Here is a 19,724-nt window from a genome sequence, read left to right as displayed (position 1 = left end):
TGAGCACTGTCAGCGTGTGCTGCAGAAGCGTATAGAAGAAATACCTCCGTGCTGCAGAAAACAGTGATGGGCATTTGGTAGGTCCAGGCTCAGTACCAAGTCCAAATGGCAGCAGAGATTGTGCTGCTAGAAACGCTCCGGTTTAACTGAGACAAGAAGTTGAGGGTATCCCCACCTTTGTGCACTGCAGACGGCGTTGTCTTCAAACCTCTGACTATTAATCCTGATGGCTTTGCCAAATCTTGGTTTGTGACTGGTTTGCTACTTGCAGCTCCATTTGCAGCCAAGCCCCCCACTTCTTAAAATTAATGTGCACGACTGGATGCCATTAAATAGTTGCAAGATTTCACCCTCAAAAGGTCATGTTTTATCGGTAGGCAGGGCACTTCTGTTGACAGCTTGAGTTAGGCAATGCGTGTATGCACATCTGGGCGTGCATATGTCTATGATGAAGTGCTGTGAGCAAGACAGAATCGTAATGTTGGGCAAAGGTTCAAAAAACTAGTCTCGCTCCATTAGGTCAAAGCAACGCTGTCCTTTAATGTAGCATTATAAAAGTGTGACACAGATAACTAGATTAAGGATCAGAACTTGAAGCTAACTACTCTAATTCAATAGTTATTTGAATTATAATACTGTGAAGATACATACCTTGTCTTGTGACAGAAAAGAGAAAGGCTTTAATAGTTTCTCTTTAACAACCGCAACACATCCTACAATTTACCTCTTCTCCTGGCTTTTATTTCAATGCATGGTACAATATTTTGCCGTGAGAGATCTGTATGTCTGTGTGTATGAAATAAGGTGATGGCTTTACAAATATCTCATTCTGGCTGCGTCCTGCAAATCATTATGCAGGGAGGGAAGAAAGAGGCAGCAGACGAGTTGCATGGGAAATGATGGTAGAGCATAATCTTTTAAAGCACCTTGTCAGAGAAGCACAGTTAGGACCATATTGATCGCAAAACTCACTACCTTGTAGGAATGATGCAGGATATGCTAAGGCGTTGCAAACAATGAAATGAAACTTTCCATTATTAGACAAATGGTTTTATTATTCTTTAATGTTTTGTGGAAAACAAATAGACTTTTTTTGTCAGGGTGGGAAAGGAAGGCAACAGAAAACACGTTGCATTCTCATTATCAGATGAGATCGCAGTGTAGTGTTTATTTCTCTTATTTTATGTGTTACAGTTTCAGTGTGCTGGTGCTTTTTCTGCTGAGACGGAAGACCCAAAATGAATCTGATCATGCCTGACACCAAGTATGAAAGCCCTTGATGTATTTCTTTCCTCTGTTAGGTGCATATAGCGAACAGCATTTTATTTTTTAGTCAACCATGTTATACGCAAGACTCCAATTTGGTGAAGTTTTCTTACTCAGAAAGCCATATAGACTTTAATCAATGGGATTTAAAGCGGGCTTTAAAATAAGTCCTTAATAGTGTAGTCCTAGAGAGCAATGTAAATGGACTTAAGTATATACTTAAATGTATTCCTGAGCTAAAAATATAATTCACATGAGAAATCTCTCAGAAAATCAGTAAGCTCTCAGATGCAGTTATGCCCTCTGTAAAACGGGAGTAATTGTACTGATAGAACGAGCCTTTTGGGAAATCCGTGATATAATGTTGAAAACAGCTTGCATACAGCCAGCCTCCCGAGGGACATGATTCCCTTTGCTGTCAGAGTGAAAGATGTGCTCCGGAGGTGCCGACAACATCGCGGGTCGCACATGAGGATATCAACAGGTATGACGTAGGAGCGGAACACAGAGCAAGGAAGTTTGGGTTTGAGAAGGATCAGAAAGAAGAGGTATGAAATTTTGCAGGCAGTGGTCCCAGAGCTGCCCTCCCTGACATTTTTAGTGACAATTGCTTTCCAAGCCTCCTGAGCAGAAGCTGCTCCCACAGAAGGGAGGGAAGGTGACTGACTTTGCCTTTTGCTTGCTCTTTCCAGTGCCTTGCTGACAAGGCTTGGCTTATTCACTGGGAAGTGCTGGTTGAGGGAGTGGGAAAGTAACGGAGGAGTAATTACAGATTTCCTGCTCAGTGGGAACTTGGTGTGTTACTTTCCCAAAAGAACCTGTTGGATCCACCTCATCTGCATCAGGAAATCTCTGCTGGAGGGATTCAGCCTCCTGGTTCCTGGAAGCCGTATGCGCCAGCGGGAGCAGGCAGGGACACAGTGGAGGTCGAAATGAGCTGTTATATCAGCTGCTGACAAGTTGGGTATTGCTTGCCTGGCAGCCACATAATCTGTGAAGAAATCCACAGATTTTAAAATTTGCTGACAGATCTGCTTGGTAACTTCTGAATTTAGTTTTCAAGTTAAATCTTGATTCAGAATTCTGTGATTATTGTTTAGGAGTCAATTAGTATACCAGATACCCTATTTTTCACAAAGAGGAACATCTAGGTTCAAACACAATGTTTGAGGGACCCAAATGGGATGCCTGTGGGGCAGGCTAGTAATAGCACTGTCCTTCAGTGTATGCATATAGAGACAGGAAAAAAAATGGTACCTTTTCCAGACACTTTCCACATCATTTCCCATTCCACCGTGACCATGCTGATCCCATCACTTATTCTTCAGTATCATAAACAAGTCATAATATATTAGTGAAAGCAGTTGCAAAGAGTTCATATAGCTGACAGGAATCCTGAGAAATAGGTTATACAGCATTGATCTCCCAGGAGGCCTTAAATAACAATCTAAAATGTATGGGACAGTGATCACTGGGTTTGTTACTGCCATTTCAGCTTGATATTTTGCAATTTATAGTTTCTTGATAAATTGGAATCCATTCAGCTGCTTCATATTACATGGGACTATGGAACTGTCTACGTTACACTGAAGGATTAAAGTGAGAGGCAAATGACTTGGAGGTGTCTAATGACTTTGCTTAGCAAATTAATGTAGATCTGAAATCATCTTTGCCCCATTAGAAGGAATAAGATGCTATAAAACATCAACATGCAGACAATGCATTAGTTCAGGGTGCCTCTGCACTCCAAGAGGACATTCCAGCCCCTATTTTCAGGATTTCCCACTTGACTGTTTGGAACTATTGCCTCAGGCTAAAACTTGTATTTGTAAAACAAGGTTTCAGGTTGGTGATATATTATTTTCCAGTCACATTTTTAACATTGCAGAAGGGGGTGGGGGTTGAAAATCAAGTTGTCATTCAATTTGTAATGCTCTGGGAGTATAAAAAGGTATATTTGCAGTTTGAAATGTACTTTTCCCTCCTAATTAGTTTCTGGCTGTTGGTAAGAATCTGATTTTTCTGTTAAAGAATTCCACTGGTACAAGTGGACACGCTATGAAATGCTTGCAAAATGTTTTGGAAGGTTATGGTTTTCAAACCAGAATCTTTGAGACTCCTAAGACTGAACAGGGATTAGTGTTTTGGGAAAAGTTTGCTGAAAACATAAAAGTTGTCAGAGTTGTTTTGTTTGACAATCGATCTACTACATGTGAGTGATAATTTTCCTTCAACGTGGAATACTTACAGATTTTCTGTGTTCAATATGAAAGCTGTTACAAAATCTAACTGGTGATCTGCCTCCATCAAGGATTTGCAGAGATCCTCTCTGCAGAAAGGACTCATTCCCCGATCCATGCTCTGTAAGGGACCCCAACACTCAACACTGCAGGACTGACTTTTAGGTGTGTCTTTCTGATCACTTTGGGGACATCCTGGAGCAACTGACTGTCACTATCATTTCATCTTGTCCTCCTTTGCTCAGCTGCTGCACTGAAAATCCATTTGGCTCCTTTCCTGCAGAAGTCAATGCAGACAAAACCCACCCAGCGTCTGGCAAGCTGTTGGCCATCATTTGCAGCACGGCAATATTTTGCGTAGATTTTTCTGCTTGGTTATTTTTAATTTGGACCATTTCAGCAACCTGTTTTACAACCTGGCTGCACAGAGAGGTGCCAGGACAGCCCTAGAGCAGGGCTGGGAGGTCTGGCAGCCCTCCTGGGAGCAGAGGGAGAGCAGCAGGAGGTCTGCTGCCTTCAGACCATGGTACTTGACAAGAGCTAAGCTGCAGCACCTTCACTTCCCCAAACCATATACCAAAGATGTCAGATCTTCAGCACCATCTGTTTTATTCTACAGGTCTGGTCTCATGCCACGACTTGGTAATTGTAGGTGTAGCCAACAGCAAGTTTTGGCTGCTGATATTGAGAAAAAAGAGTGAAAATGCTGAAAAATTGTAGTCTTTTCAAAGCAAGTTCTGCGACACTCAGTTGGATCCAGCTGGTCCTGCCATAGTGCTACTGCAGAACTGGAATATTGCTAGTGACAGCACGCTACCCGTGAAGCTCTAATGGATCATTTCTTTGATGACTGTTTTGCTCATTTAGACATGTAGTCGCTAGAAACCTCTCTTCCCTGCTTCTGTAATGATTCCTCTGCTTTTCTGCAGTCTCTTTATGTGGCGGTGCATTCTTGGCTAGCACCACTCAGAGATAGGATATAGGACTTGGGACAAATGCAAAAGACGCACCACTGGCAGGACTCTCACATGAAGTGGAAGTTGGGGTCAAGGCCATTTCCCTTCTTCCCGTTTCATCCTCTCCCCAACGTGAAGGTCACTCCCCCTTCATCTTCTCCATACAATTCCTGTCTCTGTAGGCTTTAATCTTATCACCCCTCAGTCGACTCTCTTCCAGGCTTAGGAATTCTCATCTATTCTTCTCTTCTTAAAAGGATGCCATAGCCGGGCGCTTTGTTTTCTTTTCCCTCCTCGTATTAGCCAGTTCTCTCCCATCGCTTCTGATGTGACTAAAATCGCACGCAGTCATAAAAATGTGTGTGCGTCCTGAATTCGTAAGTGACATAAGGTCTTTTCTGTTTTGCTCTGATAACTTTTCCAATAACTCTGAATATCTAATTGGCCTTTTTTGCCCATCATTGTGCTGAGGTGCCTACAAATCTAGCATCTCTTTCTGAGTAATAATTGCTAAGTTAGAGGTCATCCCTGCACATATATAGTTTGGGTTATTTTCCACACATACTGATTCATATTTATTACCACAGAACATCATTTGCGATTTTATCACTCAGCCACATAATATCAGCAGATCCTTCTGCAATTATTCACAATCAACTGTAGTCTGCAAATGTGGTCACCTCGTTCCCATTTATAGCTCAATTCTAAATATGCTGAAGAGCACAGACGCATCTGGGACCTCATGGTAACATTCTTGCACTGTGAAAACTGGGCATCTCTACTTACCTTGTATAGTACTTTGTTTTGTAGTACTAACTTTACCTTTTAATTTCAGGTAATCACTTGCAGAAATTTAAAGCAATGTCATATTGAAATGATTGTAGCTCTTTGCCTCCAGTTTGGAAGGCTGAGCCTGGGATTTCTGCTAGTAAGTGTTTTTCTGAGTTCCTCTCTAGGTCTTCTGGTATTTGTTTGAAGTTCTGATACTTGTTAGGGATTTCTTAATGATTTCTGCAAAGCTGCATTTTTATAAAGAAACACAAGAAAGTATTTTTGATGCAATGTATAGGTATACTTTTTATTGGGTTTCTAATACTATTATCATTATTATAAGTAGTTCCATGACTTGCAGAAATCACACAGCCTCTTTTTTGTAGTTTCTCCTAGGTCTAATAAGGATTGCCCTTGTTAGTCTTTCAGCGGGTAAGACTGGTAAGACTTCCTTCTGCACAGCTGTTTATCTTTGCAAACCTTGCGGGAGATTAAAAACCTCTTTTTGCATTTGTCAAACTTGGTTGAAACTGGGTTCAAAAGTTGCGTGGCAAAACAGACAGACACACAGACGTGTGCATGCAGTGTGACAGCATGAGCCCTTTCCTTAGGCACCTGGGCTAAAAGCAAAGTGCAGAGGATGTACTCTGAATTCTCCTGTAGTCTTGTATGCTCACTCCATTGCCATGCATCTGGCTCTTTGTAGTCTTTGTGAGAAATCTGACATCTCCGGGTATGCATAATGCATACTTCAAGAAAAAACAAAAACGACCTTGCTGTATATACAGGCATATAATAACACTGGTACATTAATTGTTTTATGAGCTTCCAAAAGTATTTCTATAGTGTCAACTAATGTTGAATGGAATAATGTGAGTTTAAGCAAAAGCAGTTTCCATGGTTACACTGGAGGTATTCTAAATATAGCAGATGATGTAATCAGTCACAGGGACTAGATACAAGATTGCTGTGTATTTCAGTAAGAAGTTTCTCCTCTAGAGATACCTGTGAGAAAGTGTCTATATTACTTGAGCATACTATTTTTCAAATTATTTCTGTTGTCCCATGATTTTCTGCTCCTCAGAGCCTTTCCATTTCTCCATTTACAGGCCGGTAGCTTCTTTACAGTTATTATAAATCATATACATCAAACCACTTTAATGCTTTTACAGAATTCTTAACACAAAATGTAACATTCCAGAAAACAGTTTCCACATCCGGCCAGAGGAAGATTGCAGTTTTTGTAATCTCTTCTACCTCATATATTAAAACCCGGTTATCAGAATCTGCCACATCTGTCTATCCATCTTATCTGTGTATATGTCCATCTATCTTTGCTCCTGTTGCTGTCGTGTCTCCAGCGCCCTCTGATCTGATTTTATCCAGAGAGAAAAGAATGGCTTAATGATCCGAACACACCTCCTTTTCCAAGATGTGTAATAAAGCATTCCCTTCCTCACCCCCAACTGAGCAATTATTTCCCAATGGAAGAAATTTTACTCCATGAAACTTGGAGTAACTACTTAGCACAAAATACACAAGAATGAGTAAATAGGTAGGATGAAGATTTTTCACTATCAGGGATGGGGAAGAGAGGGCAGGAGAAAAATATTCAGGGAATTTGTTCACAGTTGTTTGTCCAGCTCTCCTTTGTGTTGCCTTTCTGGCCCTACTGAGTCCTGTTGAAATTCTGATTTCACTCCGAGAGTGTAGTTCATAGCAAGCACTAAGGGAAAGTAAGTCACTTTCTACAGACAGAGCAGTTTTCTTCCACAGCAAGCTTTTTTAGTATATCTAGCTTCAGTCATTCCCATTTTAATCAAGAATTCGTTTCCATTCCACTGTTTCTTTTACTGTTCTACTCCATTTCAACCTTAATTCATTTTAAAAATGACGCATTGCATTTCAGGAGTGTTAAAAAAAAATAGGTTAGATAAACTGGAAAAAATATCCTTCTCAGAAAGCACTGCTATACTCTGAGTCAGGGTTTCTTTGTTTATTAATAGCAACTGGTCAACAATTACTCGTCTTCTCAGAGCAGAGTGTTGTGAACCTGCTGCGTTTCCAGTATCAGCAGAAACAGCATTCCTGTTTTCCACAGGCAAAGAGTGCCAACGTATGTAAGATGCTGTTAAAGCTAGAGGCTGAAAATCATGCATCCTATTGCATTTTCACCCCTTCCAATAAACCTGTTATTAATCTTAGTTCCTAAACATTTTTTTCTGGTGCAGATAGCCTGAAGACGATGATGTGACAGTGACGAAAGACTGCAATAAAGGGCTGGAAAAAAAAAAGCTGAAACTTTTGGGGGAGAGGTTTCTACTTTCACAAGGCAACAGGCAGTGGCAGCATTCGACAAACAGAAATGAATTTTATTTTCAAAATATGAAAGCTCATAGAATTATAGAAATTACAGAAGAAAAAGATATATTGAGTCATCTTTTCCATACTGGAGGCTGTGGTAGCTTTGTCCCTGCTTTATAAGGTACTTTCTGAATCTAGATTTAAGGTCTCAGGAGACAGGGCTTAATGCCTTACTGTGAAAAAATGTTCTCCTACATAGCAAGTTTCATTATCAAAGCTTGGTTTTATATCTATCTGTGAATGTATCATTTCTGAAAAGATGATCCTACTACTGCTCCTGCTTTTACCGGTGATACCGCTTTAATCAACTCCTTTCCATCCTTAGTGTTCAGGTGTTTCTGGTACTTCTGGATGGTTCATGTGTCCTCCCACTCGTACTTGGTGCTTGGCCAAGCTAGTCATATTTAGGTTTCTCACCTTTCCATATAATTCAGGCCCTCTGACTGACAATTAACCTTTCTTGGCAAATGACTCTTCTTCCAGCTAGGTTATTGGTGCAGTTGAGTAAGATTTTACCTGAGAGTAAAACTGTTTCTGCCGTAGAGTTAACCATGTTGAAGGCTGCAGCCGGCGTTGTATTCCTGACTGGAAGTTGACAGTAGTAGATTTGAAGGGAATGAAATGTAAAGGTATGTGAATATGGTAAATGTCAATTAAACAGACTCACTGGGTGAAATTCTAATCCCACTGAAGTCAAAGACAAACTGCAACTGGCCGTGATGTCGCTTTGCACTTGTAATCAAAGCAGGGCTGCCCCTGAGGACTCTTTTTTTCAACAAGATTGTTCAATCAAGTCCAAATTAGGGCTGTTAGGTGGGCACCTGCCTGCCAATGATCACTTTCAAAAACAATAATCCCTTTTTCTTTTGATCTTTTTTTTGAAGGTCTCCTGATCCTGCCTCTCCATAGGTGTCAAAATATCTGATTTGGCATTTGGCACCCTGGAGGGAGGGGAAGATGAGCAGGGTAGATGGAAGAATTGTTAAAGGCGGTCTTTCCCCATGGAACAGTCTTCCTCCAGCAACCGCCGATCTGCCCTAGAAAACTCCCAATGCAAAACAAAAAGTCCCCATCCCTTTCCCTCCCCTGTGAGGACTTTCTGCTCCCTCCTGTAGCTGTGTCAGTTCAGCATTTTATGTGGTTGAACTCCGAAGGGACAGACAGAATGCCTATAATTTTTAAGTTTTGTGGTGGGATTTTTTCTCAATTGTGCCTACCAGGCAAAATTAATAACCCCAGTGTAGGTTAACACACTTAGTTCTCTTACAGTGTATGTGCTTGATTCAAAACCAGTGGGACTCATTTAGTGACTTCTAACCTAACAGTGATTTCTCTAAAACTTACCTATGGCTCCCACATGTGGAGTTTTGCCACTAATTTCAGTAGGGTAATCATGCAACCTCCTGTGTGTCAGTTGGGTGAGTTCTGCACTCATTATGGAGCCTGTGCAGAGAAGGTAATCAGAGTTGTCATGCAAAGCTATACTAGAAGATGGCCCAGGAATCCTCTAAGTGGACTGGCCATATGAGAATTAAATGGGGATGAAATTGGGTACCTGGCCCTTTCTGCCAGCCAGCACATTCGTACAACAGCCAGGAAGAAGTCTGGGAATGTATTATCAGCCTTGGAAGGGAGCTGAGAAACAGAATCATCCTTCCCATCCGGTCTTTCAATGTTTCAGAGGCTCAGGACAAGGTGAGAGATACATGGTTTAGGCAGTAAGTTTATTACCTTTCCTCATCATCATTAAGCAATTCAGGAATGGCTCTACAGCATAGGTCAGACATCCTCCTTCATTAATTTCAGCCAACTTGAGGGCTGCTGCATCCACTCTTTAGGCATTACGCCAACCCGTTTTCAGTATCCCATTTTCGTCTCTTCATGCATGAGCTATCAGGCTTGAGAGAGGTGTTTTTCTCCTCGCTTTTAAATCAGAGCAAAAGAGTTTGGCACGGGGCAGGAGTCCACCTGTGATGAGACAGAGGAAAAAGGAAGGAAGGGAAATGCATATTATGCTGAGGAGGAATTAATTTAAAAACAATGTACAGGGGTTTGTGGCTGAGACAAGGGCAATGCAAGGCCAGGGCACTTAGAGGCAAAGAGAAGTTTCCAGAATGGCCACAGCTCTGTCCTCCTGCTATGCACAGTGATAGGAGTCTCATCAAGTATTGGGGGTATTTCTTTGCTCAGTGTGTTCCCCCAGTCTTCACGTACACAGGGTCTCCATCAGCAAAATGTCAATGCAGACCTCAACTACCCACAAGCCAACAGTGAAGCCATCAACCTAAAACTAGTTTCCTACTACCATATGTAAGGTGAATGTTGGGAGGCTTCAGAGGGCAACAGTGACCCCCTCCTCTAGGAAGATGGGTGCTCCAAAGCCCCCAAACTGCCCTGCATCCACTAACATTTCAGACCCAGGCAGGCTGCTACAGGTCCGTAGGACTAAATACTCATCCCCCTGGCACAAAACATCCTCCCAGTATGGAGGGAATGAACTAGGCTACTACCTATGGGCCAGAGCTGTGAGAAATATCCCTTGGAAGCGTGCTTTCCATTTTCTGCAGATCAGGGACTAAATGTTTGTGAAGACAGCAGGATGTGTGAAGACTGGCACACAGAGGCCTTAGCTTGCCTCTGATCTTATACAACCTGCCTATTGGCAGTCGTGCCCTAACCCTGCCCATGGTGCTCTTGGATGGATGTGAGTTTTAAGTTCTGGAATATTATAAGCATCTCCTACAGTCTCTGTCAAACATTTCCTACAGCTACTCTACATAAACCCAACCGCTGGCTGTCAAAAGTAGCCTATAGTTGCAGCCTCACTCTCCCCTTAATTCCCCATCTGTTCTGAAACCAAAGAGATTAAGGCTTGAGCTTGGGGGAGCAGGAGGGATATTTTTCTATTGACAGCAAAGCCTGTGTTACCATTTCGGAATACCCAAGTTGGTGTAGTTATGGGTTTGGCACAACTAATAAAACACCAAATAAAGTGTTGATGGCCAAGACAGGGGCCAGGCATACAGAAGTGGAGGGCAGATCACAAGAGGCACGGGTCTGTTTGAAACTCCTTGCTTTTGCAGATGTACAGGGTGTGAGCTCAAAGAAGGTGTAATGTTTTTTGCACAGCTGGATGTCCACCTGCATCTAGCAGGCAAGTGAGAGCAAACTTCCCATGTGTTGCTGGAAGCTGAGAACCCCAAAACAGTGGTCTTCTGGTGACTAGAGTGAACAGAGTGCAGACAGAAGCTATCTCAGTTACTTTCTGTGGAGAAAAGGGATGCCAGAAAGCTGGAAGGGACCTTCTTTAAAAGGAAACTAGCAGAAAGGGCACTTCATGGAAAAAAGTCTTTACCAGAGGAAAATAATGAAGTGGAAAATTCCAAGCAGTTCTACTGTTTTTTACCCATCAACTTTCTTCTGCTGTTTAATCTGTGGGTTATTTTTCTTTTCCATAAGCACTTTGCTGTTTCTGACTCCTTAAAGCCTATCTCTCTGTTCTGCTGTGCAAAGCATCAGGGATGCATGGCAAGTTGATTATCCTCATGAAACAGCTACCATAACATTGAGATTCAGGCATTTTCTTTATCATTAGCCTAACAAAGCATATAGACTTGTAGCTAACTGGAAAGATACAGTACATTATTATTGTTATTATTTCTATTTTTGAAAACCAGGACACCGTGGTGTGGGGAGGGGGTGGGCTGCATGAGTGCGTAGACAGACAGTCATTTAATCTGAAATGGAGAGCAAAATGTAATTGGTAGGCTTAGACTCATTAGTATGCTGCAGCCTGGATCTATGATTCCCATTAGAAAAAATATTAAAGGGCCACTGTTCAGGGAATTGAAGGTGGCACAAACAATTTAGTGGAGTTTTTTGTCAATATCTTGCAGAGGGGTTGCGCCTTTTTGACTTTTAAGACTAGCATGCAATATTTAAGGAGAATGTACTCCATCAGCTGTACTTGCAACGTAGTACATCATCCTTTGAAATATAAATCTTTTGAAAACAGAATAATTTCTTTGTTAGTCTTCAGCCTTTATCCTTGGGCTGGAATAGTTATTTGGGCTTTTGTTTTTATGTGGCTTATGTGCAGCGAAGTAAAACACAAATAAAACAAAAAGCCAAAGGGAAAATGCCATTCATGTTCTTATGATCAGACAGAAAGAAAAAACATTAAAAAATCAGGATGTGTATGTTTCTTTTGCATGCTTCCAATCAGAAAATAGGGTGAATGATAATCTTTTCATTAAAACAGTGGTGCAAAGAAAACTTCAAGGCTTCAGACAAAATTAAACTCTTTATAAAAATACTAAGTATTTAAAAGAATTCTTTATGTATTATTTATAGTCAGCACTTCCATTTTTAATTATGACTGAGTTGTTAGATTTGTTGCCAGACCTAATGATGAGCCTCTTAACATGAGGTATTTTCTCAGTGGGCTCGAAATGATCCCTGCTCTCGTGAAAAAAAAATGTCTATACAAAACTTTATGTATATGACAGTAGTGGAGATACATGCTACTCAAGAACTACATTGAACCAGTGTTATAAGGTGTGTTTGTTTTAATACACCAAGGTATGGTTTAAAAGAAAGCAAATGAAAAATACTCTGTATAAGTCCCCAAAGACAGAAGGTACCCATGCCAAAAGTCACTGTTCAGAAGTTCTAAAAGGATGTTATAGTTTCTTCCTTATCAATTATTTTTACATGTTTTAATGATAAGTTTTATTTGGAAGAAACCCCTTCCAATTTCCCAAAACTATCATAGATGCTAAAATATGTTTTAGAAACCCTCACACAATCAAAGACTAAAGAATCACTGTAATTCCTTTCTAATACAGAGATGCTAGTAGAGACATTTTAATGTATTACATTTAATCACAATATTGTAATTCATTCACCTAGAAATTTATTAATCGTAACTCATGTTGCAAGAAAGCATATTAAAATACAGTGTCAGTGGGCAAGCAGATCTTTGTTCACAGCAGTGTTATTTAAACAACTGTGTACACTTGTCGTTATGCAATTAACCTGCAGTAATAATCTTTGTTACTACTATTATACGTACCTCATCTGGAAGATGGCCTAAGCTGGCAGTATAAATATCATTGAACTAATGATTTTACCTCGGTTGGTACATTACTTCTCCCATGCAAATTGAAAGGTGACTTTTGGGGACCCCTGAACTTTTCATGTTTAGGCGAAGTTTTTGTCCCACTTATTTCACACTCTAACCTGAGCCTGAAACAGAAGTGCTTATGGTTCATGGGGGAGAGATTCAGGTATGTTAGAAAGCAAGATACTTTTCCTTTTGGTTTCTGTTTATACTTTTCTTTTTTGTGATGTTTTTCATTTAGTATGGATGAGGCTTCTATCTGCCTATTTGGCTAGGATGAAAATGACAATTGTGAAAATTGTGAATAGTATTCTCGTGTCATTAGGAACATTATGAATTATTTATATAGCATGCACAGAGTGCTAGACATTTTACATGCACATAATCAGACAACTCCCCGTTCCTAAAGTCAGGTGTTGTTGCTGAGGAGTTATTACTAATAAGTAAGAGGAGGCTGGGACAGGATACAAGCATACAAACCCCTGACTGAAATATTTCTTGTGAATTCTGTAGTCTTTTTCCTTTTGCCTTTTTTATGATTCTCTCTCATTTCTCCATCCCAGCTAATTTCACAGCCAGCTGTGCCCACAACTGGCCCCATACTTGATGAAAGCAGGCAGCAGACATCATAGCAGTGCACTGCTGGTCCCACCTCTTTAGAGTGCTTTTCAGACACTGAGATTGTTGTGGGATGTTGTATGGGATGATAAGGTTTTAAAAAACGTCATCTTTTTGCTTGGGAGGTGCTAAGCTGGTTCAGATCTTTATGTTGGAGGCAGGAGCTAAGACTGTGCCTAGAGGATCTGTGATCTCCAGCATTCTTTTCCAGCACTGGATCTCACAGCAGAGTCCAGAGGTACATCTTTATGGAAGGCCTACCACAGCATCCAGCTCACACAAGTGCTGACATGGGCCTTCCTCTACATGTCAACCACTCTAGTGTGGGCTGAGGCTGAAGTCCACCACAAGCAGGTCCAATGAGCAGAGGGAAAGAAACAATGCCACTGGCATACAAAAGGGGTGGGTTGATGCTCCAGAGCCCTGAGGACCTGAGGTGCTCAGGTAGCTCCCAGCACTTAGGTGGGAGCTGGATGCTCCAAGCCAAGAGAATGAGAACAAAAAGCTTGTTGCCTTGTTAGGGTGAAAAATTAGGTTTGTGCCTCTCCCAGAAACAGTATACTAGTAGAGCAGCTGACATTTAATTTGTTTGCAGAGACAATCTTTTTGCTGCTGCTGGTCAATGGGGCACACTTTAAATGCTGCCTGTAGACCTGAAGGTGCTTTGTAATAGGTGACTCCAGTAAAAAAATGACAGAAAAATCATTCACTGACAGCTGTGAGAACAGAGGTTTTTAATAGAATAGCAGTTTCACAATACATCGCTTATCAAGAGATTCCTTGGGGATTCTTATTTACAGTCAAAGAAATCAGCATTCAGCATCTAACCAAACATGGGAGGCGTCGTGCGGCGTCGGTGTGAGGAGGGCAGAGTCTGACGCTTCAGGAGCATCAGGCTGGTGCAGCCTTGACCAGGAGGCAGCGTGGTAAGCCAGAGAGCAAGGCAAATACGAGATGATGCCAAAAGATGCAGGGTTGGTTTCTTTGCACTGGTCCACTACAAAAAAAAAGCCCTCCACAAATAATAAGTACCAAAACTCCGTATATTACATAAAAATTGGACGGATTCTGGTAATTTCAGTGTGGGCCCAGGCACGGTGGTGACCCAGGTGCAGCACTTGCAGCAGAGATCCAACCATTCCCAATATTTTCTCTGTGAAAGCTTGCAGGAAAAGCCGGACCCTGGGGTACAACTGTCTGGACCTGGTGGGAGAGCCAGGGCCCATCCCACCACCCCAGCCAGGGGCAGGGCAGCCGGGGGCTATGGGGTCAACCCCAGCCCTGGCCATTGGTCATCCTTCTGTGGACAGGTTGCAGCCGGGCCAGGATGTCAGCCTGTGGGTGGGGGACAAGATCTGGGCTCGGACACAGCCCTGGGATGGCCTCACGGGCCATGGGGAAGGGCCCCGGCTGAGGTGTGGGCCCAGCACAGGGATGCCATGGTGGGGCAGGGCTGTGGGGAGCTGGAGACCAGCCCTGCTGCGGCCTCACTAAGGCAGGGACCGATGGCCCTGGAGAGCTGAAATGGGGTCCTGGCACCTGGGCAGGGTTAGGGGAACCTCAGGGATTCCAGACAGGGAGTGCTGGGAATGCCCTCAGAACCCTGGCAATGGTCACTGGCAGCTCTCTGCGTGTATGCAGACAAATGCAGGTGCGTGTGTGTAAGCACGCAGCCTCTGGTTACAAACCAGAGCTCAGAGGTACGACTGTGAGCACTTAGAAGTAATGATATGGTGGGAAAATCACCGCATGCTGCTATTTAGTCCTGTCTCTCCTCCCTGGAAAGCACCTGTTTTGACTGTGAGAGTAATATATGTGCTTATGTTTGAAGGAAGAGACACCTTGAGTGTATGTGTGCTGTTTAGATAGCTTATACATAAAAGCTTGTGATTCAAGGAGCTGACTGCCTGGCTGAGATAGGCAGTGCCAGAAGAAGTAGCATTAAACTGAGAGATGAGATAGCATGCAATAATGCAAAGGGAGACAAGCAAAATCCTCTTGGCGAGTGTATGCTGTGGGTGCAGATGTTGTGGCGTTAAGCTTACACTTCCCAGGTTTCCTTACGTACGGGCTGATAGACGAGTCTGGCACCGCAGCGATAGCAGAGGTTGTCCAGGGAACGGAGCACTGCGCTGGCTGAGAGGACCTGAACCGTAACCACAAGACTACCGTGCCCAGCAGAAGAGAGAAGATATTCCAACCACAAAAAGCGCTGTTAGCAGAAGTTCAGGCATCTCAAATAGGAAGGGGAATAAGAACTGATAGTTGATAAAATGTTATGACTGCGAAGTTGCAGAGAAGGAGACGAGGGCTCTGGGCCTCGTTTCACACCCTACAGAGTGAAACTAGAAAGAGTTCAGAAGAGAAGGCCGAGACAACTGACATAGAGGGATCTCTCAGGGACTGAAGCAGAAGACTGCAGGTCCCTGCATGTCTGGCTTACAGACAAGAGAGAGTCACTGGCACACAGTAGATTTTGTGGTTGGCTGTCAAAATGAGTATCAGCTTTGCTAAGGAAGGAAAGTAGGGGTCAGGGAGAAAAAGGAAAGCTGCAGCAGATGTTGTTATGAGGATGACCTGGTAGCTAAGTACCTGTGGTGGGATACAAAGGAGAAAAAGAGAGGAAAATACACGAAGGGTACGGTCGCCCTCGGAACAATGAGCACCAGCCTTGTGGAGCCTGCAGCTAAAACCAGAGCAGAGCGCAGAAGGTCAGACAGGCTGGGAAAGCTGGTAAAAGAATATCACTGCATTTAAAATTTAAAGAAAAAAAAAGACAGCTATAACTGTGCTTTTGACAGTTGATTTAACTGCTCACTTTTAATTATATTTTGTCATTTGAAGTGAAATGTATTCCCTTGAAATATTTTACCCACATAGCTCTTAGCCTTTCTTCCAATTACATCACACCCATCCTCTTAAAGATTAACAAGCTTTAATGAACTCTATTGTTGCTAATTCATCTCCCTTTTATTTTGACAGTGTGGCTTTTGTTTACAATTAGTATAGCTAACGTTATGCAGGGTCATGTGGGTCGAAAGAAGAGGATTTCTATTCAACATGGTAAGAAAACAAATGAGTCCTTTCCTCTGGAGTGCTTGTTAGTTTTGTTTTGTTTTGTCTTTAATGAAGAAAAATATCCCAGAAATAGATCTTCTGGTGGGACTTAATCAAACTTGAGCGTCTGATTCCAAAAGATACCACTGTAAACTCCCCTTCACTGCGACCTACCTCTGGAAGTACCAAAGCTTCATAGGAACTGCGGATTTTTGCCTACTTTCTTAAGGAAGTAAGACTGATGTGATCATCCAGTATACATTTGTTTTACCTACAGATTCTCTTCAAATACATTTTGAACTCATTATTTAGTTTCATACAGATTTGAAAGCGGAATGACAGTCTTAAATATATTAAATTCCACACGTCTGATGAAAATAAACAGCTGCATAGAGGAGTAAGACTTTAATTAGGGTGCCCACTATGAGAAAACCTGCGGCATGAGCTTAATCCTTATTAGACACTGAGAGAGAGGAGGGAATAACAAATCCCAGCTGTGGTGTCCAAAATCTCCAGTCAGAACTTATATTCTGTCAGAGAGTAGAAACCAGCTTTTGGATGCATCACTTGCAGGATTTCTCCTTTTACTCAGTTATTACTTTAGTTAATTATTTTATTCATTTGACTCCGAAAATGCCTAAAGACTCTGATCCCTGTGAAATTCCCCAGTTTTGAAAGACCTGAGCAGCCCATCCACAGCCTGAGATCAAACCCAGAGGAGACTTTCCCTCTGAAGTCATCTGTGGGCCAGCCTGACCAGCCTTTGGAGGCCATGGACAGCCAGATCAGGCTCCCTGGGGAGGCCAATCCAGCTGTGTCCTCCTTCAGAACAGCTCTGAGAGCTCCTGCCTCCTCTTTCCCTTAGTGTACAAACATTGCTTGTGGTTACTGCATTCATCTGCCAAGTAGGCAACCGACCGCTGCGCAGTTACGTTTTGCCTGAAGTACCCCCCCAAATCCTCTAACTTTCAGACTACTCTGGGTCAAGGATAGAGGTGCCTCTGAGGCTGTGCCAGTGTGCACTGAACAAGTTCAGAGGTGATGTAGTAGACCGTGTATAATGCTATAGACTGTACTGGTTCAGAGACTCACTTGGGATGACAAATGCTACACTTTGGTCCTTATTCTGGGGCTGTTGAATTAAACAGTGCTGGAACCCAGGCCTCTCCTCTCACAGGTGAGCATCCTTTCCTTCAGCTACGGGATTTATAATATCTTCAAGTTTGCTCTTTAAATATCTCTCATCAGCCCCTTCTTCCTGGTTCCTGTACCTATCTTGCATGATTTTTATATATTGACACACCTTCAACACAGGGGCTGCTTAGCATCCTTTCCTCATAGCATCCTAGATTCCTGGTTTTACCTTTGTGTAAGGAGTAAGGAGAATAATAAGTAAGAATAATAAGAATTACGTCAGCAGTGGAACTGACATCAAGAACTGAGATCCTGCGCAGACTTTGGGAAGGAAGAAAGAGTACAGATGTCAGTCTTCAAGAGAGAGTTCTGGTGGTGACTTCTGCCTGAGGGACAAGACTTAAGACTTATTGTTGTCATTACCTGCATGTGTCAATTAGCTGCAGGCAGCTTCCTGCCCAGCATGCTAGTTATTTCTGAGCCCACGTTGCACATGCGAATGCCTGTGTGACACATGGTTTCTGTGGTGCCATTGGAGACCAGGCTGGATGCACTGTCACTTGCAGAAATGGTGCTGTGTGTCATGCAGTCAGGGAGTAGTTATTGCACAGGGCACTCCATGGCCATCTGACTCTACCGTGCTGCGTTTGATCTGGATCTCTTGTTTACCACTGCAGTGCAGAAGCACTGTAGCTTATGCCAATTTGCCCTCTTTCTCGAGGCTGCTTCAAATTCTGGAGATAGCTAGGTGAAATGTTGCATGGTGTTGCCTTGAGTGGCGATGATGTACAAGATGACCTATGCTACCAACGTTTTAGGTTGCATGAGGGATCTGGAATCTCAGCAGGAGAAGGCAGCTAGGAGTTTAACACTCTGGGATCTGGATTTTAGTCCATTTAATTTTGAACCTAACTTTTAGTCTTGGTCATTGACCATCTGTCCTTTCATGAGCTATTTTGAGACTTCTGAAACTCCATATTCTGTCTGTCTTTGTAGTTGTATAATGAACTTAAACTTCCTGTAATTCAACCTGAAGAATTACAAATAGATTTTGCTGTGGGTATCTGCCGTCTGCCTATTTGCATTTTGACCTCTGAATATAATCAAGCCGGTACCATGTTCTCACTCCCTTACTGTTTCTGCTGGTGTTCTGCATTCCCGTGCAGGGAAGTCTTTGCTCTAGTACAGATTATAACAGTGCATCTTTTTCCCTGGCACGCTGCTGACTATTCAGGAATGAATGGGTCATACAGCCCTACAGCATCACCTCATAGGTCACACACGCTTAGAGGCTCTGCGAGCTGCTGAGCTCCTTTAGTTCCTGCAGGAGCCCTGGTGTTAAAACCTGACTAGGATGGGGAGCTGGCACTTCAACAGAGAGCCCCAGGGTAAATAATGATCACAAGGAGCACAAGTATGTGGCTTTTCAAACCTCTTCTGGATAATGTGAGAGGCTGATGAATGTAATCTTTTTCTCTTTAATGTTCAACTATCCTTGGCATAAAAATCTTCTCAGGCCTATGGCGTCATGGAGGTGTCTGACTCAGAAGAGTGAATAGCATGAAAAATGCGATGTTCACAACTTCTTTTTTTATGCATTCATGCAGAGGATGTACCTTTAGATTCCTCTGGCGGCTGCTGAAAATCTAAACATAAAACAGTTCCCGTCTTTGATAAAGTCAAATATCAGACTCCTGAACTGAGATCAGACTCCGCGGCAGAACATTTAGATGTAGGCACACACAACTTTGTTTGTTGTAAGTTTTCTCCCAGGAAAAAGGAGATGATCAGTGGTTTCAAACTGAGCATGGATTTTAATTGCTTAGTTATTTGCCGGGAGGTAGTAGTCACTAATATGTGACTGCACTGTACAAATTACTTCTGTAAAGTAAACTGGTATTTTTACAGGAACGTGAATGAGATGCTCAAACTGCATTTGACTAGAATTGGAGCAGCTGACTCCTCAAATCCCTTGTGAAAAGCATGGCTATAGCCTATTACCACTGTATCAGAGCATGTTGGGAACACTAAGGATTGGGATTTTTTTTAGAACCTGAATGCCGTTAAATTTGAGCCATTTCCCATTCTGTGACAGCAAAACAGATTAATTGTATCTCGGGCTCCATTTTCAGTATGTTTGTCACCAGATTGGGTGAATAGGATCGTAATCCTTCTATTCAGCTGAACTGCAGCTTA

Source organism: Chroicocephalus ridibundus, chromosome 1 (genome assembly GCF_963924245.1).
Source record: "Chroicocephalus ridibundus chromosome 1, bChrRid1.1, whole genome shotgun sequence".
NCBI classification, from domain to species: domain Eukaryota; kingdom Metazoa; phylum Chordata; class Aves; order Charadriiformes; family Laridae; genus Chroicocephalus; species Chroicocephalus ridibundus.
The sequence above is the reverse complement of the archived record's forward strand: the minus strand, read 5'-3'. Positions refer to the sequence as shown.